Below are 22,249 nucleotides of genomic sequence, written 5' to 3'. Positions count from 1 at the left end.
ACAGGAACAGGCAATGAGATTGCTCAATGAGCCCCATATAACCCTCATCACTTAACATGCCCTTTGGCAGGTTTTGACCTAAGTCAGCAAGTCCTGAGTAATGCCTGGGGTATAGCACTGGCTGAGAACTGTCTCCAGTAGAAAGTATGGAGATGACTAAACTGCTGGAGCTGGCTTCTTGCTCTTACACTGTCCTCCAGCACTGTCTCAGCAGTGTCTGAACTCCTGAGTAGGCAACATGGTACACGTCAGGGGTATGCAACACATTCCCTCAGTTTCACGCTATGAAAACACTGGTCTTCCAGACTGATACCTGAGCCTTGACAGAATTTTAGCTACCACAAAGAAATAATCATTATACTATACAAGTGCTGGATGGGTGCCCAGAGGAAACTGTGGCCAAAAGCTATGTAGTGTGAGCATTGCCCATCTGTGACTCGTTCTGTTTCACATAGTAGTACAGATGTAGTCATGGTCATCTGCCTACTTAAGCTGTCTCTAATTAATTTCCATAACATAAAACTTAGTAGGATGAAAACAAGGTGGGTTTTTTTTATTTTACTCTATCCAAACATTTTCTGTCCATGTAAACCAACCAAAACCTCTATATAGAGCCAATGTGCTCAGCTTTTAAATGGTGCTTTGCGTAAACTTCTAAGAGTTTTCCTCCCAGTTAGTGATCTCCAACCACAACCTCACTACCCCCCACCCAGACACAGCTTTTGGAGATCACAGTTCAGAAATACAGAGTTGGAACTAAAATTACTAGAGTAGCAATCCTCATTGTCTCAATTGCTCCTTTAAGCTCCTGCATCATACATCAAGCCTCACTTTTTGGTCCACATAAAAGAAAAACATTAATATTTATATATATTAATATTCTTTCCAGATCTTTACCAGCCTTCTCAGACCCCACCTCTCTCCTTCCCTGCTTTCAGCTGCACAGCTCTACTTCAGTTCAGGTTAATGTTTTCAGGGAGGCTGAGGCTCCTTATGAGCATTCCCAGCCCACTCTTGTAACTGAACTATAGATTTCAAAGATTTGCTGGAGGAATAGTCTCTTATCTGGTAACTGATGCAATTATTTGTCTCTGCATTCATGATTGCAGTACCTTGGACTCATAGGCTTTTCTGTTATAGGAAGCCAGTTAACTCCTTCCCTATTGCGTGGTGGGGAAAACTATCTTCCCTTCCCCACTCTTCAGATTTATTTATTGTCTTGCAAGTTTTTTATAGGTATACGATTGAAAGATACATTTGAATAAGTATGTTCAAGGAAAGAAGACAGGGAAGATATTTGCCAAAAGCAAAATTCTCATGCTATTCTGAATTGACTTGTTTTTTATATCATTAAAATAAAATCCATTAATTCTTAATCCTAGAAGATGGCTACTGTTCTGAACTCTGCAGTTTAAAATATTGGCTGTTCCTTATCTGACAAGTTCTAATAAGGGCCACACCATAGATCCAGACCATCCACATACTAGTGAAAGCCTTGCTATCCGCAGCAGCTGCAGCAAAAAATGCAGCACCTAAATTCAAGCAGAACAACCACTGCACAAAGGTATTACACTGAGCACTGAGACATTTACTTAATGAGATAAAAAATTAGATGGGTTCTTGCTTGCCAACATTTGAGCTCCCTTTCCACAACCTACAGCATCTGGTCTGAGAGTACCAACTCCAAGAATGGACTTGGTGTCTGATAATCAAAGTAGGATTGAGAACTGTGATGAGGTCTGAAATCACAGGGCTATGGGACTAGAGGGAAAAGAAACAAAACATTTGTGCCAATCTCATTTGCATAATACTGATCAAGTCCTTAACTCAGTTTATTCAAACAGAAAAACTAAGTTTACATGTATACACAATATTGTATATAGCAGAATCTAATCCCCATCTGCCCCCATTGGGTGGTAATCATCACACTTCTTTTTCCAGCAAAATGAAGACCATGATTATTGTTACAGAATAAAATCAAGTCTAATGAGAAAATTTGTCATTAAACTAAATAAAAACCAAATATTGATGTTAAACTCTGCTTTCGTTAATAGCAGAATGAGCAAATGCATGCTATTAGTTACAGTTTTTTGCTGCTTGTTTTCTCTTGCTGTTTTATTCATAGACCTTGTGTTTTTGTTAAAATGAGAATGATAAACAGCTGCAGGAATGTCCCGGATCACAAACTGAAATGGCCTCTTTCAAAGCATGTGAAGCCAATAAAACTGCAAAACCAGGTCTAAAACGAAATCCAATGCTGACAGAGTAAAACTGAAGTAACCTCACTTGCTGATTTTTTACCTAATTACATCTGATTACAGCAGATGAGAATGACTTGATTCCTACTGATAGCAGTGGAGTAGTTGCACTGAATTTCCTAATCCTTTCTCCTGTTACAATATCCTGGATCATTACTGTGTTGCTCAAAAAAGAGCAAGCAAAAATTTGGTATGATCATTGTCTTTCTTACCATTTTTAATATTAAGCTCTCCTTTATCTTCTCTAGAGCAGGCTTTTGTCCCTTCTCCCTCTGAATGCTGCCAGCTCAGTTCATGGTTACTACCTCTTCTCCCCTTCTCCATTTACTTAGGTATCTAGAGATAAAATGGAAGTCCCTCAGGACATTAGACTTGGAAGCCTCCAATGCTGTTGTATCTCTTACTGCTTTTCAATTCTCTCCCCATCCCTAAATTGCCTCTTATATTTCCTATAATTTAAAAAAAAGTCTCCAACTTCCCATAATCTAGCCTAACAACACATTTTTTAATGTCTTGAGCTAGTAAGAGCAATGTTTCCCTTATTTGTGCATTCTAGCTACTTATTTATCAGTGTCCTGGCCATCTATAGACAGCTGAGAATGCAGAACAGTTGACTTCCATCTATTAATGTAGAGTTTTCATTCCTTTTTTAAATCAAACCTTCATCCTTGAGAAGGATGAGGCTCTGCTCTTCTGCTTCAAAGGCAGAACCCATGAAATTTGTGTTGAATGTGAAACAAAGCTTTGAAGAGCAGTCACGAACTGCTGCTGTGACCATCACAATACTCATTCTTTTCCTCACTGTTTCACAAGCATGAAAAATGGGCTCTACAGCTAGGATTCAAGCCAATCAGGGGCCCAAAACTGGTTAAACAAGAGAATTAGAGCTGATACGTACCAGTTGTCGGAAGCAGCAGGACTTACTAAAGGTATGCCATGACCTGATGATCCTGCCTGCAGGGACAAAGGAAATGTTGGTCCTGTGTATCGTCTGCCGATTTTTTGTGCTATTCCATAACATTCTGCTTATTTCACAATAAGTTAATGAGCCTACTGTGTTGCAACTTCACCCCAGAGCTACTTAATTCTTTGGGCTGTTTGCTGGGGTGATAAATACCAGCAGACCTCCCAGGTCACCAGGGTTTGTGACATGACCCCTGATTGTGATCTGAGCAGTGTCTGGGAGTAGCATGAGTGCACCTCTCCCAGACTCTGTCCTGTGATAAAGGCACATCAAGGCCATTTCAATGAAGGTCTTGTTTCTCCAGCTAGTCACTTGTTCATCATCTCCCTGTTTTTCCATACCAGAAGCTATTCCACGTGATGGTCCTACAGCATCTCTGAGAGTTATTGTGAGGGAATGGTTAATACCCCTGGTGAAGGAGAAAGCCTCAAATGGGGCATAAGTAGGGGATTGGCTGTTTAACTTCAACAAACATAATTTTTGGATTTGACTCCACTAGGTTGGGTGATTCAGTTCACCCTTCCTCCTTTCCCAAGTGTTAGGTAACCTTGGAGTTAAGTCCTATTCATACTTATGCCCCACATCACCACTAACAGCATTTGGCTCTGGCCAGTAATATTCCATTAGCATCTGAGATTTAGGACAATAGGTTTCACTGTAGGATGCTCTATTCAGAGTCCCATTGCTCTGTCAGTGCAAAAGAGCTTTTCATCCCCTCTGACCAGCCAGGTCTTTGATTCCCTCCATGGTGAGGAGAACCCTGCATCAAGAGTCAGGAAGCGAAGCAGAATGGGCAACAGAAATGAACACAGTGGTCCATAACATAGATCCTATCCTCAACCTGAAGAAGACCAAACAAAACGAAACTCAGAACCCACCAAAAAAAGCCTACATTAGCAAAAAAAGTGAGCATAAATGGCTTTCTGATTGTAGTTTTGTTATAAAATCGCTTATCACTAACAAAATTATAGAGAAAAGCCTTCTTTTCTGTGTGCAGAAAGGTGATATGCCTTGAGGTACAAAGCACTTTGGATGTGAAGGAGGTGTTAATGGGTGACTTGCTTTGATTAAGTCAGCCTGTGAACTTTGAGCACTGATTTCTTAGGCAATCTTCAAAGACTACATGCCCTCCAGATTCCTCTGAGTCAGGCCATTACAGGGAAATGTACTTGTCTTTGTAGTGAGGAGTTGTTTGCTCTTCAGTAATTCTTGCTTTCTACTGATCTTGCTGAAACCCTCATTAGTGCCTATGATCAGCTGGCACCACCATTCATTTTCCATTTTAATGTTTTGCTTGAATTCATCTGCCTTTCAGAGGTCTGCTCACCTCTGAGCACAAAAAGGCTCTCAGTCCTTCACTACCTGAAGGCAGTAATTACCATCCTCACAGCCTCTGGATCTTCAGCCATCACTAGTGCCTAAGGAAATTTCAGGAGCATGGGCTAGAACAAACTCTGTTCCCTATCACACAGTTACCCCAACACAGTAAGTTTTCTGATATTTTTGTTGCAAAGCCTCCTTAATGTGGTCTGTCTGCAGCACTGACACAGCTGTAGTGTCAAAGTGCAAATGCCTAACATTTTTCCGTGCACTTAACCTCATGAGGAATACATTTCCAATGCAGCAAAGTCCTCTCTCCATGCTCCTAGACGGGAACTGAGACCTTAAGAGGGTGAGATTTAAAAAGTTTCATCCTCTGGACATGTTTGTGTATCCCTGCTGCCTGTGGAGAGACCCTTAATAACTGCGCAAACTAAACATCAAAACTGACTTTCTCGCTGAAAACTGCAGAGGAAGTAGTTTATGATTCAGGGAATTGCGTGTGAGTATTTTGCAGCCCAAAATATTACCAAAGGTGTTGGTTAATTTTTCCTGTTAGTATTTCCTCATTCTTGTGCTTAGTTTCAAGAGACAACTGGCATATTCTGTACTCTGAAGAAAGACTTCTTTTCCTTTGCAAGTATTGGTAAAAGACCAAGAAGGTACCTCTCATTTCAAAAAGAAGCTAGAAGGACATTCAAGCCATCATTTAAGAAATGACAAAAAGGAATAATTGTGATTTTATTGGGTTGCTTTCTTTTACTACTGGTTGGTCTCTAAGCAAAGAAGATGCATGTGGCAATGACAGAGCTACTCCCACTACACTTCATTGTAAATCAATGACTAACTGGTCACAAACAAATATACAGACCAGGTTTGTAAAGAGGAGCTGACCCTAAAACAGCAGCTGAGGACTGTAGGTTAAAGTCACAGGCAATCTCTAGCACACCTTGAAAACTGATTGCTTAACATTTATACTTGCCATTAAAATTGTACCACACAGTAAACTGAAACTAGGCCATAAACTATTTTGGGGTACAGCAGTAATTTTCAAGATTTAACCATTTAATGATTTTTCCCCTTTTGAGGTAGATTTTAAGACAAGAGGCAAGGCAGACATCCCTGGGCTCCAGCATGAGGACTTGCACAGGAACACCAACCTCATGGTGTCATTGAAATCTATGACTGTAGTAATTTCCAAGGTAACAATAGCAGCAATCTCATGACTGTACTATAGTAATCTTCCCTGACTAAAAAAAAGATTAAAAAAATGATTTTTTGCTAATAATAAGATTGAGATTGGGCAAACTGGTTTTTTTTGAGAGTTGTCAGAGATTCTAGGCATTTTCTCTTGCAAATACTGTGCATCAAAAATACAGCAGTACAGTAACACTTGTCCTTTACAGGTGCCCATGTTGAATACAGCTGCTCAGATGAACAGTAAAGTTCAGAGCACAAAATACAAATATATTTAATATAAATTCAGTAAGTAAACCTCCAAGTTCTCAGCTGGAAGGAAGAAAGTTGTATGTGAAAGAAAGCACTTGACTGTTGCAATGGGGACTGTTACATTTGGGATTTTACTGGATGGCACATATATGAACTGTCTTTATAATTGGTTAAAATAGTACAGAGACTGTTTAGCTTATTTTAAGGCTTAAATCCCAAGAGCCTTTGACAGAAGGGAAACAACTCCAAACAAACAAACAAAAATACATCATCCCCCAAACCAAAACACACTCTGGAGAAGTTAAAAGTTATTCAAAGTCAGACTCATATGTCATGCATGTGCCAAATGCAGGCAAAAAAGATTAGGCTGAACCTCTGAATTGAAGTTTCTATAGTTTTGAATGCCTAGTCTTGCAAGTCAGTGAAATTAATTTTCAGAAATCAACTACTGAATTAATATAGCAATGAACTTATAAATTTCTGATGAATGACCTTCAAACGATGGGTAGAAAGAGTCTTTTAAGAAGTCACCTTGCAACCATTTTTGAAAGAGATTCTGTTAGAAACTGTTCCTTAATACAGATTTCAGGAGGTCCATTTTTTTTTGGTTTTGTTGTTGTTGTTGTTGTTGTTGTTGTTGTTGTTGTTTTCAGAGGAAGGGCAGTGGGAATATCAGCCTTGCTGTCTTGCTAGTCAAAGGAAAATAAAAATATCTCTCCTGTTACTCTTCCTTGGCAGTAAAAGATCTGGTAAAAGAAAACCCTGAGTCCTGTGCTATTCTTTTCATTGAGGCCATCCTAGCCTCAATCTGTCTATGCATTCCTCTGCTGTTTCTTATTCAGAATATGCAGCCTCATATTTCCTGAAATCTCAGTGTCTACAGCTGCATCTTCTCAGGTACTGGGTTTTTAGTACTCCTAGGTTAAATTTTACAGAAAGCCTTCTGCCCAGCAAGAAAAACATACCATTGCAAGAACAGAAGCTTCTCCTTCCTTAGGGACAACAGGCAGTGACCTTTTTTACCATAGTCTCACATACAAATCTAAAGCTATCTGTTTCAGAAACTAGAATTCAATACAAAAGAAAGCAACAAAAAAGCATATACGTGAGATTTGAAATACACTTACAAAATGCCCACATTCAGTGACTTATCTTGCCTTATAGGGATTCTTCTGAGGATGCTCCAGTGGAAGTCAGATGTTATAAGAGCATGTATAGACAAAATATTATTTTCTACAAGATTAATATGCTGTAAGAACTCCCTTCCATTAACTTGAGCTAAAGTATATTTTATCCTCTGGAAATTTCCATAGGTTCTGTCAAACACTGTTGGGGGGATATGGACAAGCTACACCTTTTAACAATGATGTTAATAGCAAAGACTTACTCAGAAATAAAGAGATGAATAGTTGTTCCTGATGCTGCCATTTGGTATCTTCACACACACTCTTTAAATCATGCTAAACATGCTCACTAAATATGCTGTTCATTTCAATCTTGACCAATAATATTACTGCCCCTATTGTTTTTTTATTTCAGAATTTCACTTCCCCCATATAATACTGTTTCTGTCTGGTTGGATATCCAAACACGGCATGTTTTCCTTTAACCACATCCATAGCACTCTGGCTTGAGGATCAATGTAAATAGTAATTAACTGAGCCAGGGTAACTTGTATGGGTGCAATACAAAACATCCCCATAAAAATCCTCAAAAGAATATTGCAAAAGGATTACTTAACCCTTTCATTAGAAAGAAATCTGTCTTCCTGTCAGATTAATTCATCTTAATTTAGCAGGCATTATGCAGGTACTTCAAAACATCTTTGTATTTTTAATGTATATTTGACTAGGTGGTTTCCAGGCTGCAAGATAAGGTCCAAATACCACCAGTCATAAAACCTTTATACGGATTTCAGTGGGGTTGGATCCAGCCATGAAACCACACAGCCAGGAAAACAGTTGCAAATGCAGGGGAAAGTACTACAGCGACAAATACAGCTCAGACCAACACTCCATGCTGCAACCACACAGATCTCATCTGAGAAGAAACTGTGCAAGATCTCTGCAGTAAGAGTTTCTAAAAATGCAAAGAAATAATTCAGCATTGAAGGTATTGAGCTCAACTATAGGTCTTTTCATAGAAGAGAAAGATGAGAGGGAAGTTTATGGTTGGCTAGACAGTAACAATCATGAACTGACTATGCTCATTAACACTTATAAGAAGACAACACAAGCTCTATCAGTTCCTTCTGAAAGCTTAAGAAACTGTTCTTTAAGACTCCTCAGAAACCTGAGAAATAAGGCACAAAAGAGTGAGGAGTACCTGCACTGGTCAGAGTAATTTGAACAAACATAACTTCAATAAGAGGACAAAGAAACACAATAAAACAATAAACCACTTAGAGATAAAAAATTAATCTACAAAATAGGTTATGTCATTATTACTAACCTTCTCTCATGGCAGCAGTCCAAATGGAGGCTAACCTCTTTATCCAAGCTAAGAAGTATGTGAAATAGTTAAGCTCTGCAGTATGTGGAACTACAGGGCATGTATTGCTGGGTAAAAGGTAACTTTTGTTATTTGTACTGCTGCTCTTCAGTTCTACCACCACTTGCTGCCTTCCTACCCACATCTGTCATCATTGCCAGAGCACTTCCCCAACTGCTGTTGGTCTTCAACATGTGAGCTCTTTCAGACCTTCCAGGAGACTATTTTAGTGCTTTACATTTAGAGGGAATAAAAACTTACTCTTCAAAAATGGACAGTATTGGCCATGATTTTTACTTGTCTTAAGATCTTTCACCCTACCATTACTGGCTGCAGTTGCTGCCAAAGCAACATTTGTCTATGGGAATATTTGTCAAAAATTTAATTTCTGTAAGTGTCCAGAGCTGCAGTCCTACAATCACTTCAACTTGATAATTTATTTTTTCTCTAACAAAATTATCCTAAGTTATTGCACATCTGGCATGTAAGTGATGTCTGGTACAGCTGTTCACTTCTCCTCTATGTCAACAAGTGCCAAGACTTGTGGACTCTTCCCTGAAACGGGTCTCTGCTCAGATTGAGTACTTTGGTAGCTATAAAGTAGTTCTACTTCTGTTTACTTTGTACTGAAGAACATCTCTAGTAAGGAGAACAGCGAGTTGGCATTTCCTTTCAACATTGAATTTTTCTTCTAATAAATTTCATATAATTATTTCTGAAGAAATTTTCTGGGTAATAGAATATAAGCGCATAGTGAGATTTGAACCCCATTCTGCTAAACACATATACCATCTATTTTCAGTTACTTTGATTGCTTGCTTGATACCCAGCACTTACATTCAAGAGTCTAAATTCTCTGTAACAGCCTGTGGAGGAATGTAGGCATCTTTGAATCGTGATTCTTAGCATGTAAATTAGACATATAAATTCAGAATATATAGCCACACCTTTTATAATCTACAGATCAAAAACAAAGGTTATTTGCAGGAGTGCACTGCAGGAAGGATATATAGCTCAGAGACAATGTAGTGCAAAGTATCACCAATGTCTCTACGAGGAAACAAGCAGTCTTTTTTAGCTCTAGCTTAATGACAACAAGTTTTGACCTCATCTGCCTTGCACAGAGCAACTATAATGCACTTATGTGCTTGCTGTGGTGCTCTGGATGTGCTTGTTATTTTTGGCATTGCACGACACCATGAAAATATAAGATCTAGCATGTGCCCTGATGCTGCATTGAAGGCAGCAGTTCCTCCTAGAAGTCAGAAAGTGCTGAGACTCAGGTACCATAAGTAGAAGCACGGAATGAGTCTTCAGAGGAAAACGGACATGGAAGATGATGTTCTCTGCGGGAGCCAGCCCTGTCCCCCGGGATCAGCATTGCTCTGCTGGGTTCTGACTTGTTGCTGGACTCAACACTCTACTAAACCCAGGCAGGTCAGGTGTTCACAGGGGTTTACATCAAACTTCACAAGCTTCTGGGACCCAGAGAGCTTTTAGGTGGAGTGTGTTTCCACGTGGTACTCTCCAAGAGTTCTGGTCTTCAAAATGAGATCAGGAAGCACCTGACCTGGATGGGCTTGCTGGCAACCAGGTTGAAGCTGCCAGGATTTTTTGTTTCTAGTCTATTTAGCTGCAGGATGGTGGTCACACTGGTCCAGGAGGTAAACTGGTGTGATATAAAGTGGAATAGTGCTTATGCCAGACCTTAGCAGTCTTTCCATAATTCACATAAATAGTATGTAATCCAGATAACTGATATTTGACTGTTGTCAGAAATACAGATTCTAGTAGTTTTCAGGCTAACAGATTAAAAAAAACCCATGAGGGTAGACAGTGTATTAACTAAAAAAAAATAACCTAAGTAAAAACAAAAGCAAAATCAGGAGAAAATCTTAAAATACTATCTTTATCAAAGATGAAAAATTAAAATTTAGTTAATGCTTCTTCAACTGAAAGAGGATGTAAAAAAAAGTTCTGTCGGACCTGTCCCATGAAAAAACATTTTCTTTCTAATGTGAAGTATTTATAATCTTTTATAATCAAGTGCATTTTCTATGGAAGTGATATGCACTGGAAGCTAGAGGCAATCATGATTCCTTCAATAGAAAATGAAAATATTTTAACTCTTCACATTGGTTTAATGCAGAAAAAAATCTTTATTAAAGTATATGTTTGTTGACTTCTGCTCGCATAATAAGTAAATAGACATTAATCACAGCAGATGTCTTGAATTTTCTGGATATCTTTTGGTGTTATACATGAGAAGACTGACACACTGGCATTTATAGGGCACATATGTAAAAAATTCAACTTGAATGGCACACCCCGTCCCTAGGAAAGGGTTGCACTATTTTTTTAAAAAGGAAAGAATTGCGTGCAGTATTTCAAGGGATGAGGTTAACAATAGGAATTTAAACAGATAGCTATAAACTTACTAAAGTGGGGATTAGTGCAGATCGTGGTGCACATTGATTCCAGATTGCAGATTTGTGGATTTTCATTTTGTACTAAGAAAACAACCACACTGGACCATTAAGGGTATGTTCCCTGTGTTCTGGGTCTCCAGCTCAAGACAGCCAGAGTCTGAATTTCTAGATGCTGACAAGTCAGTACAGCTGAAGCCAGTAGATGCCATGAGTGGTGGGTGGCTATTAGACAGATTTCAGGCATCTCCAGTGAAGAACTCAGGTAATGAAGCACTTAGTTTAGAGGCTGCTTCTGTAAATGCTGGGATAAATATTCATAAAGTTTACAAAATACCACATCAGGGAGCAGAGGTGGCCAACTCATTTATGTTTGTAGGCTACTCAGATCCTATGGTAAGAAACATCAGAGAGAATAGCTCATTTCATTTTGGATACAAGGTTCAGATTACATAAGTGTGACGAAGTCACACAAGTGACAAAAATAAGTATTGTGACATTGTGTCATCTACTCAGCACTTCACATTCACAACACAGAAGTACCCATTCTGGGGGACTAAGGAGAAGGTCCAAATTGTTTCCTCTGAGCAGCTAAGGGACTTGTTCAGCTGAAAAACAGAAGTGCTTGTGTTTTGCCAAATCACTTTCTTTATCACTGTACTACACTGGATGACATAAATGTTAAACAGACTTCATTTTGGTACTTCTTAAATTTCACCAATTCAGAGTAAGTAATCAGTATTATAAAGAAACAAAAAAGCTGCACCCTTACGTATAATCTCTTAACCAAAAATGCTGCATAGTTAACACTAACTGCCTAATTCATGTACTTTTACTTCATGTAGTCATTTCAATTAATTATTATGTTACTATGTAATTATATATGTGATGTATATAATATACAGTATTAATATATTGAACATTTTATGCTGTTTTTATAGAAACACATTGATACTACTTATAATTGAATAGCAAATATTATTTAATATGTTTCTATTTGCTTTAAAACATTTTCCTACTGGAATACACACTTTACAGAACCAGACACGTCTATATTTGACTAACTTTACTATTCTGCTTACACCAATGACTGTTCGAGGGCATTAAAAGAATCTTCATTTAAAGACAGAAAAAGTATCCAGAGACTTATTAGGGATGAAAAAGGACTTGCTTTCTAACCTCCTCTTTTACTTTAATCTGCGTAATTCTCCATTAGATGTCATACAGTATTCAACTGACAAGATGTTAGAAAGAATGTCTATTAAAATGAATAGTTCTTATCATATATATATGTGTCAGTGTCAGTATGAACAGTTACTGCCCATTTACGCCTAAAACACGAATGTTGCCCAAACTCTGCAATCCTTATGATGAAGCTGAATTCAGGCCTTATAATGTCTAGGTTAGTTTGCATCTGAATATTCAATAACTACATGTCTATAACCATGCAATATGTTAGTCGCTGGTGAAACCAGAAGAGGGAATTTCAAGACAGCTAATTTTTTTTTGTAAGTATTTCTGCTTCAAAGACTTAATTTAAAGCTTTCTTCCAGTCCTCCAGGTTTAGAAGAAAAAATTTCAAGGTTTAGAAGAAAATTCAGCTACCACAGTTTAGAAGAAAATTCAACTTATGCCAGTTATGAAGTCAGCTTAAAGAAGACAGAAGTTCTCCATCAACCTGCACCTCAGGAAGTCTTCCATCATCCCCATATCACCATTGGCGAATCAGTGCTCAAATCAGTCCAGCAGTTTAATTACCTAGGTAGCCTCATCTCCTCGGATGGTAAGATTGACGGGGAGATAGACAACAGGTTGGCAAAGGCATACAGTGCTTTCGGAAAACTCCACAAAAGAGTCTGGCGTAATAAACACTTGAAGAAAAGTACCAAGATCAGTGTTTACAGAGCCATAGTGCTGTCTACTCTCTTGTATGGTTCCGAATCATGGGTCATCTACTGCCACCACCTGTGTCTCCTAGAACGCTTCCATCAGTGCTGCCTCCGTACAATCTTAAACATCCACTGGTCAGATTATGTGACCAATACATCTGTTCTTGAGCAAGCAGCAGTCACAAGTGTAGAGGCCATACTGATGAGAACACAGCTGCGATGGGCAGGGCACGTCTCCAGGATGAAGGACCACCGCCTCCCTAAGATCTTGCTCTATGGTGAACTTGCCACTGGCTGCCGCAAGAGAGGAGCCCCGAAGAAAAGATTCAAGGACTCCCTGAAACAACATCTCAGCCTTGGCCATATTGATCACCATAATTGGTCTACTCTGGCCTCCAATTGGGAGGTCTGGAGACACAGCATCTATAACGCTGCGGATGCCTTTGAGAACACACGCAGGATCACTCTTGAGGAGAAAAGGCAACGCAGAAAGAACCGTGTCTTGCGGAATACACCATCTAAGGAGTCTTTCTGTTCTGCCTTTTGCAATCGGATATGTCTGTCACGTATTGGCCTCATAAGTCACCAACGTGCCTGTAACAAATGTGGATAAAGCCTTCCCAAATCTTCGTTCGCGAAGCTCAGCCATGATGATAATTATCATAGTAACATTATTGATCATATTGCTTGATAAAAAATATTCATTGGTCTTTTTTTTTCATATCATATATAGCAGAAAGGACTTGTATTTCTTTTCCAGAAAACATTTTGAGACTTCAGAGTCAACATCCTGGCACATAAGCGGCACCAAACTGCACCCTTCAGATGACTGAGATTTTTGACATATGAGTACATTTTTTTTTGCAAGAGTTTGCAGATGCTTGAGTGATACTTGTACTCATGTAATAAAAGTAGGGCAAGACCAGAACAGGCATGAGTGTATTTTTCCACTATTCAATTACAGTCATTAATATTGTCATAACGACTCTCAAGACAGTGGAACAACTGCAGCACTAATAAAAAGAGGGATCCTGAAGGGTTCTTGCAATCAATAGAAATAATTGCCATAGTCTGTTATTTAAACTCACACTTGTCGATCCTTTAACGCTACACCTGCTACATGGCAAAATATCTGAATGCTGACAAATTAATATTTTTACGTGATGTCCAAAGAAGGAACTTCTCCGGCAGATAACAGGGCAAAAGATGTGGTGTACTGCTGAGCAATGGCATCACTAGGACTTTATGAATAAATTGCAATGCACATCTTGGCATCTCCCTTTCTATCATTTTGACAATATTGCAGAGAGGTCTTCTTGTCTAGGAGCTTAAATGACCTCAGACAATAAAACAAGGCACAGAGAAATGGATGGCAGCTGCTATCACTACATTCTCTGCCTAACCCACACATAGCATAGCTTTGTGCGGTAAACAGTTGATGTGTTTCATACATAAGAAATACTACAGAGATCATCAAGGTTTTTTGGTTAGGTGGTTTTTTAGGTTTTTGTTTTTGTTTTCAAAACAGAAGTATTTATAAGCACAGATTAATTGCATATAACATTTGAAGACAAAATTTGTTGTTATGTGTGGTGACTTGGTGACCCTTTTGCAGACGTGTTTCACTCTCTGTCAAGTGTGACATGGTCACTGCTGTGCAATTAATACCAGGGTCTGACCCATCACAGGATCAACAGGAGAGCTGGGCTGCCTGTAGGACAGTTACTACTGTGAGTGAGATGAAGCACAAGGTTTTACTTTCCTCCTGGCTGGAGATTTTATATCCTCTAAAATCTTAGTAGCGAAAATTTAAAAGTGGTTAGCACTGTGATAGTACTCACTAGAAACAAATACAAGAAATAAGGCAGAATAAAACCTAGGGCTTAGGTTCCTTCCTAAGCAGGCACGCCTAAGGAATTCATGCCTGCAGACTCTTTCACCTTACAGGCAGCCTTTTGGCTGGTAGTGAAGAAATAAAGATGCCAGCTTCAGGTGAAAGAGTTCAACTCCCCAGGTAGGCCAAGGCTTCATAAGGAGCTGATCACTGCTACGAGACACTAACATAGCTAATGGACTGATGAAACACATTTGTGCTATTTTTTGATAGATGCCCTTTGCTGTGGCATATGGACCCCCCCTCTTGAAGGTAGAGTAGCCATGCTTGTGGCTGTGTATGTGGAGTGGGGACAATTCAGATTTTTAGCTGTTTCGGCCATAAACCTTCCATAGACTCACAAAGTGTCTTACTGTCACGTGGTCATGTAGTCAGGACTATTAAGTGAGCACCAGCATGTTTTCTTAATGCTTTGGGGAACAATAAATGATGAGGAAACTGCAGAATAAAACACAGTTTTCCATTATTGTGCTGCTTAAAAATTAACTCAAGGTCCTTCAGAGATGCTGAAAATCCATACTGCACATCAGAAAAATATGGGTTTTCTAAAATGGTTAATATATTGTCTGAACACGTTTTGAAGCTGTCTTAAACTCTCACAGAATACAAAGAGCTTCTGTTTGTATACTTGATCTTTCAAAAAACTTTGAAAATTAATATTTGTGTTTCTCTAATATGTATGTTCACATCTTTACATGTTAGGAATAAATACAAAGAGATATTTCAAGCAGTAAAATTTTCTTTTACTGTGCATATTACATGCATGTTATTTTGTGCTGTGGATTACATACAGAGAAGAGGCATGCTTATATTTTTTGGTTTTATGTGACCCTTCTCAGCTCTGCAACCACACTGGAACCAATTACTCCAATTATCTGAGATTACAAGATTACATTTTGCATATTTGTAGGTTTGGGAAGAAGGGGAGGTCATCAGGAGGATAAAAAATGTTGCTGATTATAAGAAGAGGTAACATTTAACCTGATGACAGCATTGAGCACAAATACAAATGAGCTAAGCCATAGCTGAGTGAAAGCTTCAGTTGCAGCTGGAGACACTTGTGTATTAGACAAAATAAGCAAGAAAATCAGTCTTTTGAAGATTAAGGACAGGCTGGTATAACACTATTTCCTGAATATTTAGGCCAAATTAAAAGATTATTATTTCCTCTAAAACTAGGAAATTGTAATATGTTTAAATAAGGTTGACTAATATATGTTATTTCTATGAAAATCTAACCAATAATACTGTAGGTGCTTTTGTCTGCCACTCATCAACTGCAGATTATTGTAACCTAAAAAACGAAACTTGTGATTAAAACCCTTTCATTTATACATAAGACCACTTCTACATCTTTGTAATATCCTGCCACAGTTACGGTTTTTTCTTAATCACTGCAAGCAGTTAGAAATGTTCTTGTCCAGCAGTGACATGACATCTATTTCTGTCTTCAGTCTGTTCCATTTTTTCTCTAATTCTCCCATTCCACTGTTCCTGGATTTTTTCTTATCTCAACTCATTGCAAGCAGAGTCACAGGCTTTGAGATCCATGGGATCACCTCATCAGTGTTTTTTCTTAGCAGTACAACAAATGACTAGTGTATATTAGCGCAAGACATAACTGTACAGACACCACCAGCTATATAGTGCAGAAAAAATCAACAGCGTGTGTTTATTCTGGCACTGTATATGTACAGATATCTGGTATCAGATATTGAAATACCACAGATGAGATTTAGGCAGAAAAATGGCTTACTAATCAGTGTCCCAAAAATACCATTTCTTCCTCATTGGAAATTGATATATCATGTTTCTATACTATCTTCCTACCCCGAAATGGAAGCAAATGTTCAATTTTAATTTAGAATCAAGAGTTCATTCATTGCTAAATTTGCTATTACCTGTTTGTCTGGTTACATTTCATTACATACATTAATTTTTTAATTATATCTCAATTTTAAGATTAAACATGTAAAATAAGATTAAAGAGCTTAACAAAGCACTTAAGAGAAGTCTAAGCACTATGGCCTTTCCGTTTGACGGGTACTCCTGTTTCAGAAGAAATTACTTCGAATAGCAGTAATAACAGAGGACAATGAGTTTTAAAAAATAGTTAATAGGGCAAATAGGAAACTCCTGAATTTTCCAGTAGTTGTTTACATGACTTCAGATCAATCACTGACTCATTGCACATCACTTCCTCTTCTTATAATATAAGCTCTTTAGGGCAGGGACTGCCTTCTACTCTGTGTTCTTATTATTGCAAGGCTTCTCTGTCACGTTTGGTGTCAGAGGTCACATCGGATTGAACTTACAGTTTAGGATGTGTGGGTTCTCTGAGACCAAACACCACAGAGCAGTCAGAACCAATGATTTACTAGATACCAGTTTTTCTAACTTGCTAACAGCAACTGAAGAAGCACAGACAAGGACATCCAAAGCATTAGCTATTTCAATCAGAGATAAAATAATGTCACCAGTTAATGACAAATGTCATATCACTTTGCTGAACACTGAAAGTGTTCTGGTAGTACTGTAGCATTATGTAGGCTTGTAGTTAAGATAAACTGGTATTTATAATTTTAATGCGTGTTATTTTGGTCTGGAAAAATTAACCTACTAATTATTTCTGAGGCAATAACCAAATCAAACACAGGTATTTAAGGTCTCATTCTGGCTACTCAATACCTGAATATTGCTTCACAAAATAACCTGAGTATCTGATGCAACTACCTTGTTGTTCAAGTAGTTAGTAAGCTCTGGAAAAATTCTCAATATCCTTTCCAAACCTCAGCTAAAGAAAAAAATGTGGTAATGTGAAGATTAATAACTGAGTCTCTCAGACTCTGGCATACTCAAAGCATATTCCATTTGCTAAGATTTGTGACAAAATTTCAAGACCATATTCCTAAAGCCTGGTAAAATGCAGAGTAAGGGTTTTTAGGAATTCCATTAGGAGTGCTGAGTGTACAGAAGCAACACACATTATGCATATTTGGTTTCACCAGTTTAGCCTCACTGTAGACAAGAGTAATAAGGACAACCTACATCACTGAAGTCAGAAATAATTGGTGTAGTTTATGAAGGTTTCAAAGGACTTCATAATTACAGAAATGTGAAGATTACAAAAAAGTGATTCTGTGTGTCTTTTAGTATACTGTATTTTAAATTTGATGTGTAAAACCTCCCGAAGAGTTCAGTTCTGGTTCTATGACAGATGTCTTATAAATGTATTTGATAGTATAATGAGAGAATCCAAAAATAGAGCTAAAATTAGAGCTCTGATAGAATGTAACTCTTCATGATGAGGAATACGGAATTTTTCAGATTTACCAACTCGTCTAAAAATTAACAATTCTGAGGTAAAGTGACTGAAACTAAATCCCACCAAAATCAGTTTCAGTTTCTACAGAGAACATCAGTTGTTTATAACTATAGATAAGTAATTTTAATAATTTTTTTGTAAATAAATAAAATCTAGATTTGAAATATTAATGAAAATGAGATTATTTCAATGAACAGTTTTGATTGGAAAAAGAAACATGAAAGAAATTTTGAAATTACCCCAAATGAAATATTTGATTTCAACATGCCTAAACCATGCCTTTTAACTATTTTAAATTTGGGATGACATTATGTGTTTACAAACTGATTCACTTTTTTTCAAAAAGGAAAAAAAAACACAGAATGTTTTATAAAAAGGACTAAGTAGACAGGAGATAAAACAAATTGTTAAGACTGTGGATACAGATTTTGAAACATTTGGTGTTGATTCGAAATTAAATTTCTTTTATTTTATAGGAAATCAGAAATTTTTTTATTTTTACCCAAATAAAATCTCTTTTATCCCTTTCTGCCTCTCCAAAATTTCTTTCTGACACAGAGAGAAGGTTGTCAAGATGGGAAATTTAGATCTGAGAAGACTTAAAAAGCACACTTGAAATATTAGATTGAACAGACACATTACAAGACCTTCATGAAACCCAGGTACTCCTATTTTCAGTGTGTAGTGAAACTACAGCTTCTATATACTTAAGATGAAAATACTCTAGTAATGTTTAAAAATGTGGATGTGCTGTAGTGCTGCCAGGGTTTTTACACAGAACAGCAGGCTTGACTGAACTGAGAAATTCACAGCATTTCTGAGCATGCCTTGTGTTTCAACAGTGACCATTTGTGGAAGAACTGGATTTACCTTATGTCAAGTGTACTATACCTGTGAAGGCCCACCATGGACCTTAGCACAGGCAAAAAGATCTGCAGTGTGTTCCTGTGTTAGTTCAAGATTCGTTAGGTGTTGGCTCTAACACTGCTAACATCTCCAGAAACTGATTTAGAGAATATAATTTTAAGATTATGTGATTATCAGGTAAAATGATAAATTTGTTTCCTCAAATGCAATATCATCACACCATCTATTTAACCACTGTTGTCTCTGTGCAAAGTGGAATACAATTATGAGATAACTGAGAGGTTGCTTGTGCTGTTTACCAAGCAGACTAATGTAATTTTAAATGGTATACATTTCATCTAGTTTTCTTCTGAAAGTAATACGACACATCACATTTATATTTTCATTTTTTTGCTGCTAATCTTAGAGTAAATGGTTATGCACAAACATAAGTCTGAAATTATTTTCTCCAAAGGAAACTTTCAGTGGAGAAAGAGGAAAAAAGAAATTGTAAAAATCAAATGTCAAATTTCTAGACATATCACAGGACTGTCACAGAAAAACGGAATTTAAACGCCTTCTTTTTCAGCTTCTTGTATTTTTCTGAAAAACAAATATATTTTGATCTACAGAGATACTTCATGTTTTGTAGATTCATTAAAACTTTCCCTCTCCAATCACATTTCCTCCTCTCACCATCTGTAGAGCAGAAGAGAAAGGAAAAAGAGCATTTTAGAGTTGGAGAAGGGAGAGACAGATACAAGCAGTCACTACGAGTGTGCCAGCCTCAGCCCCAACAGCAAGCCAGACTGGACACTGTGGTTTAGTGGGATAAACTGCAGGAACACAGTCCCTCCAGTTCCCCCTGGCCAAGCCCTCAAAACAAGGAAGAAAGTTTCCTGATGGGTCCTTTGCTCTAGAAATGCTGGGTTTGGATTTTTCATGCTTTCTCCTGCAGCCTCCAATGCTGACTACCATTAAGTCCAGGTTTCCTAGAGAAATCTCCATCCTCCTACCTTTACTACGCAGCTCCAGGCAAGACCAACGGCGTATTTCCTGTGGCAGCCAGGGAGCCATGCATCTGTTCCTGCACCCGCTTGGGGCCTGACAGATGGAAAGTGGTTCCCGTTCAGAAGCTGCACAGCAATGCTGGAGTGCTGCTGGACCTGAAGTAAAAGTCTTGAAAGGGGTAAAGTATATCACCTCGGGCTCTGTGGCATGTTTACATGGGTTCAAGGGTTCCTGACCGAAGTTGGTCTCTGTCTGTCTGACCAGAGCAGGGGTGAGGGAGATATGCCCTATCTGTATCCGCCAATGTCAACATGTCCCCTGCATGGCCTTGGAACGGGGACGGGTTACACAGTGTGACACAAAGCAATTATTTCCTCTAAGGGGCCCTTTCTTTGGCTGCTTCTGTTTTGATACAAGGAGTTAGAAAATTAGGTCATTTTCTGAGGATTTATGAATCTCCTCAGCTTTACAATCACTGTTTGAGTACTCTCTGAATGAAATTAGGATTGTATTTCTTGCAAGAGGAGGTATTGTCTATGCAATGAGATTGGCCCAGAGGCCCATTCCAAAAATCATATTATTTGCAAAGTGTTCATAGTTGTTCTTTTGGTTAGTTTTGAACTCCAGACTTCATTGGTCTGTTGAGATAGAAATGCTACCCTGCAAAGTTTAACATTTCCACACCCCTGGAAAATCTGAGATGCTGAGAGTTGGGTAATGAAGTAAATGGCATGTTTGAACCAACATGATCACAGATTTCCCATTCCAGGGATACCCACTACTTTCATAAATATCAGTTGCTCACTACGTTATCTTCATATTTATGCTGTCTTTATCCCTTTCATCTGCATTGTGGCTTTGACACAAAATATGTTTTTTTCAGAGGCCAAACTCTTCTGATGGCCCTTAAACGATTGTTAACTGACTGGAAAAATAATTTTGAAGTAAATGGTGTACACGCACATTAAGCGCTTGTTCTGACAAAGGGAGGCTCATTCTTTGATCGAAGTCCAATTACTTTATTCTTATGTTCCTCTATTATGAAAGGTTGATATTTCAAAAGCACTAAGATTGTGTATCTCCCAATTACTTGCATCAGAATAGGGAAAAAAAAAGCTCAAACGCAAAATAATCAGGCATGAAAATTTCCAGAAGATGCGTTTTCTCCAGTACTGACCATGCAGGGTTGAGAGGTTCAGGTAATACAAACCTCCATGAAGGCACATCTGTGAGTAGCAGAAAAGAATTTGATCCTGATCCAAGTTGCTGTTAAAATAGTGTTAGTTCACACACAGTTCTTTGTCTTTTGGGTAATGAATAAAGAATCATAAGGTTATAAAAATATTAAAATATGATATAAAGATATTAGTAGTAATCTCTATATTCCCTGTTCCTTGTCTTCTATTTTTATTATTTAACTATCTTTCCCTTCTGGATGCTGAAATTTTAGAAATTTACCTGTTTTCTGGAATGGCTTGAACTTTAAGAGAGAAGGGTTGTGAACATATCTTAGACATCATATCTTGAACATGGGGAAAAAAACCCAAAGTTTTTCTTTCTTAAGGTGTTACTTTATATATATATACACATTCAACACTGTGTGTCTGTCCCAAGAGTTACTTGAGAGAGATCTCAGGGGCTGAACGACAGCCTCCTTGACAGGACAGACAACGTTCCTTTACAAGAAATAGAACAGAAGTACTTTAAAGCGAGTTTTGGTTTTGGTTTAATGAACACTGCCACAGGTGAATTAAATGAAGATTGTTAAAAACAAAACAGAGCTACCCAGTGATTCATGTTTTCAACATAAAACAGCAAGGTTCTTGTAACATGTACATTTTTCCAGAGAAAAACCTGAAGTATAAGCATTCATTGAAAATATTCTCCACTGATATAATATTACCTCATTTGAGCATGGCCTCCACTGAACATTACTGGGTTGTTGCTAAGAAACACTGATATAGAATACCAAATTATATTACTGACATTGAATTTTTACTCCTTATCATGTTATAGCTTGCTCGAAAACAGCTGCAATTATACTATAAATGGAAGGAAAGCTAGCAGTCTCCATTCAGTACCTTTTGTATTTTAGTTACAGGCTGAAGTCCTTATCTTTTTACTATATGTTTGTAACAGTCCTACAGTATTTCAGTTAAAAGGTATAATACTGACATTATTGATGGTCTGCATCTGCATCTCCTATACAGCCATCTCGACAATAAACCAAATGTTCTCTTTGATTTTCACCCAATACATGCCAAATTGCAGAAAGATTGCTCTCAGGGTTTCTCTATTTTCCATTGTAATGTGACAGTCCATTTTGACCTGAAGATAATAAAATAAGAAGCATTCAAACCCATAGCTAATGTTTTCA

General features: G+C 37.9%; 1 protein-coding gene across 4 annotated transcripts in view; it reads right to left on the bottom strand.

The window, feature by feature from the left end:
• Positions 1-20,134, bottom strand: part of GHR (growth hormone receptor) — a 164,953-nt gene extending 144,819 nt beyond the window's left edge. For 3 of the 4 annotated variants that reach the window (XM_032676933.1, XM_032676938.1, XM_032676936.1), the window contains exon 1: positions 19,878-20,134. The gene's annotated coding sequence lies outside the window, so the exon portion shown is untranslated. Of the gene's footprint in view, positions 1-3,156; positions 3,213-19,877 lie in introns of all 4 variants that reach the window. The other variant, XM_032676934.1, reaches the window with a different exon arrangement.
• Between the last annotated feature and the right edge of the window lie 2,115 nt (positions 20,135-22,249).

The sequence above is a fragment of the Chiroxiphia lanceolata genome, chromosome Z (genome assembly GCF_009829145.1).
Source record: "Chiroxiphia lanceolata isolate bChiLan1 chromosome Z, bChiLan1.pri, whole genome shotgun sequence".
Taxonomy (NCBI): domain Eukaryota; kingdom Metazoa; phylum Chordata; class Aves; order Passeriformes; family Pipridae; genus Chiroxiphia; species Chiroxiphia lanceolata.
The sequence above is the reverse complement of the archived record's forward strand: the minus strand, read 5'-3'. Positions and strand labels throughout refer to the sequence as shown.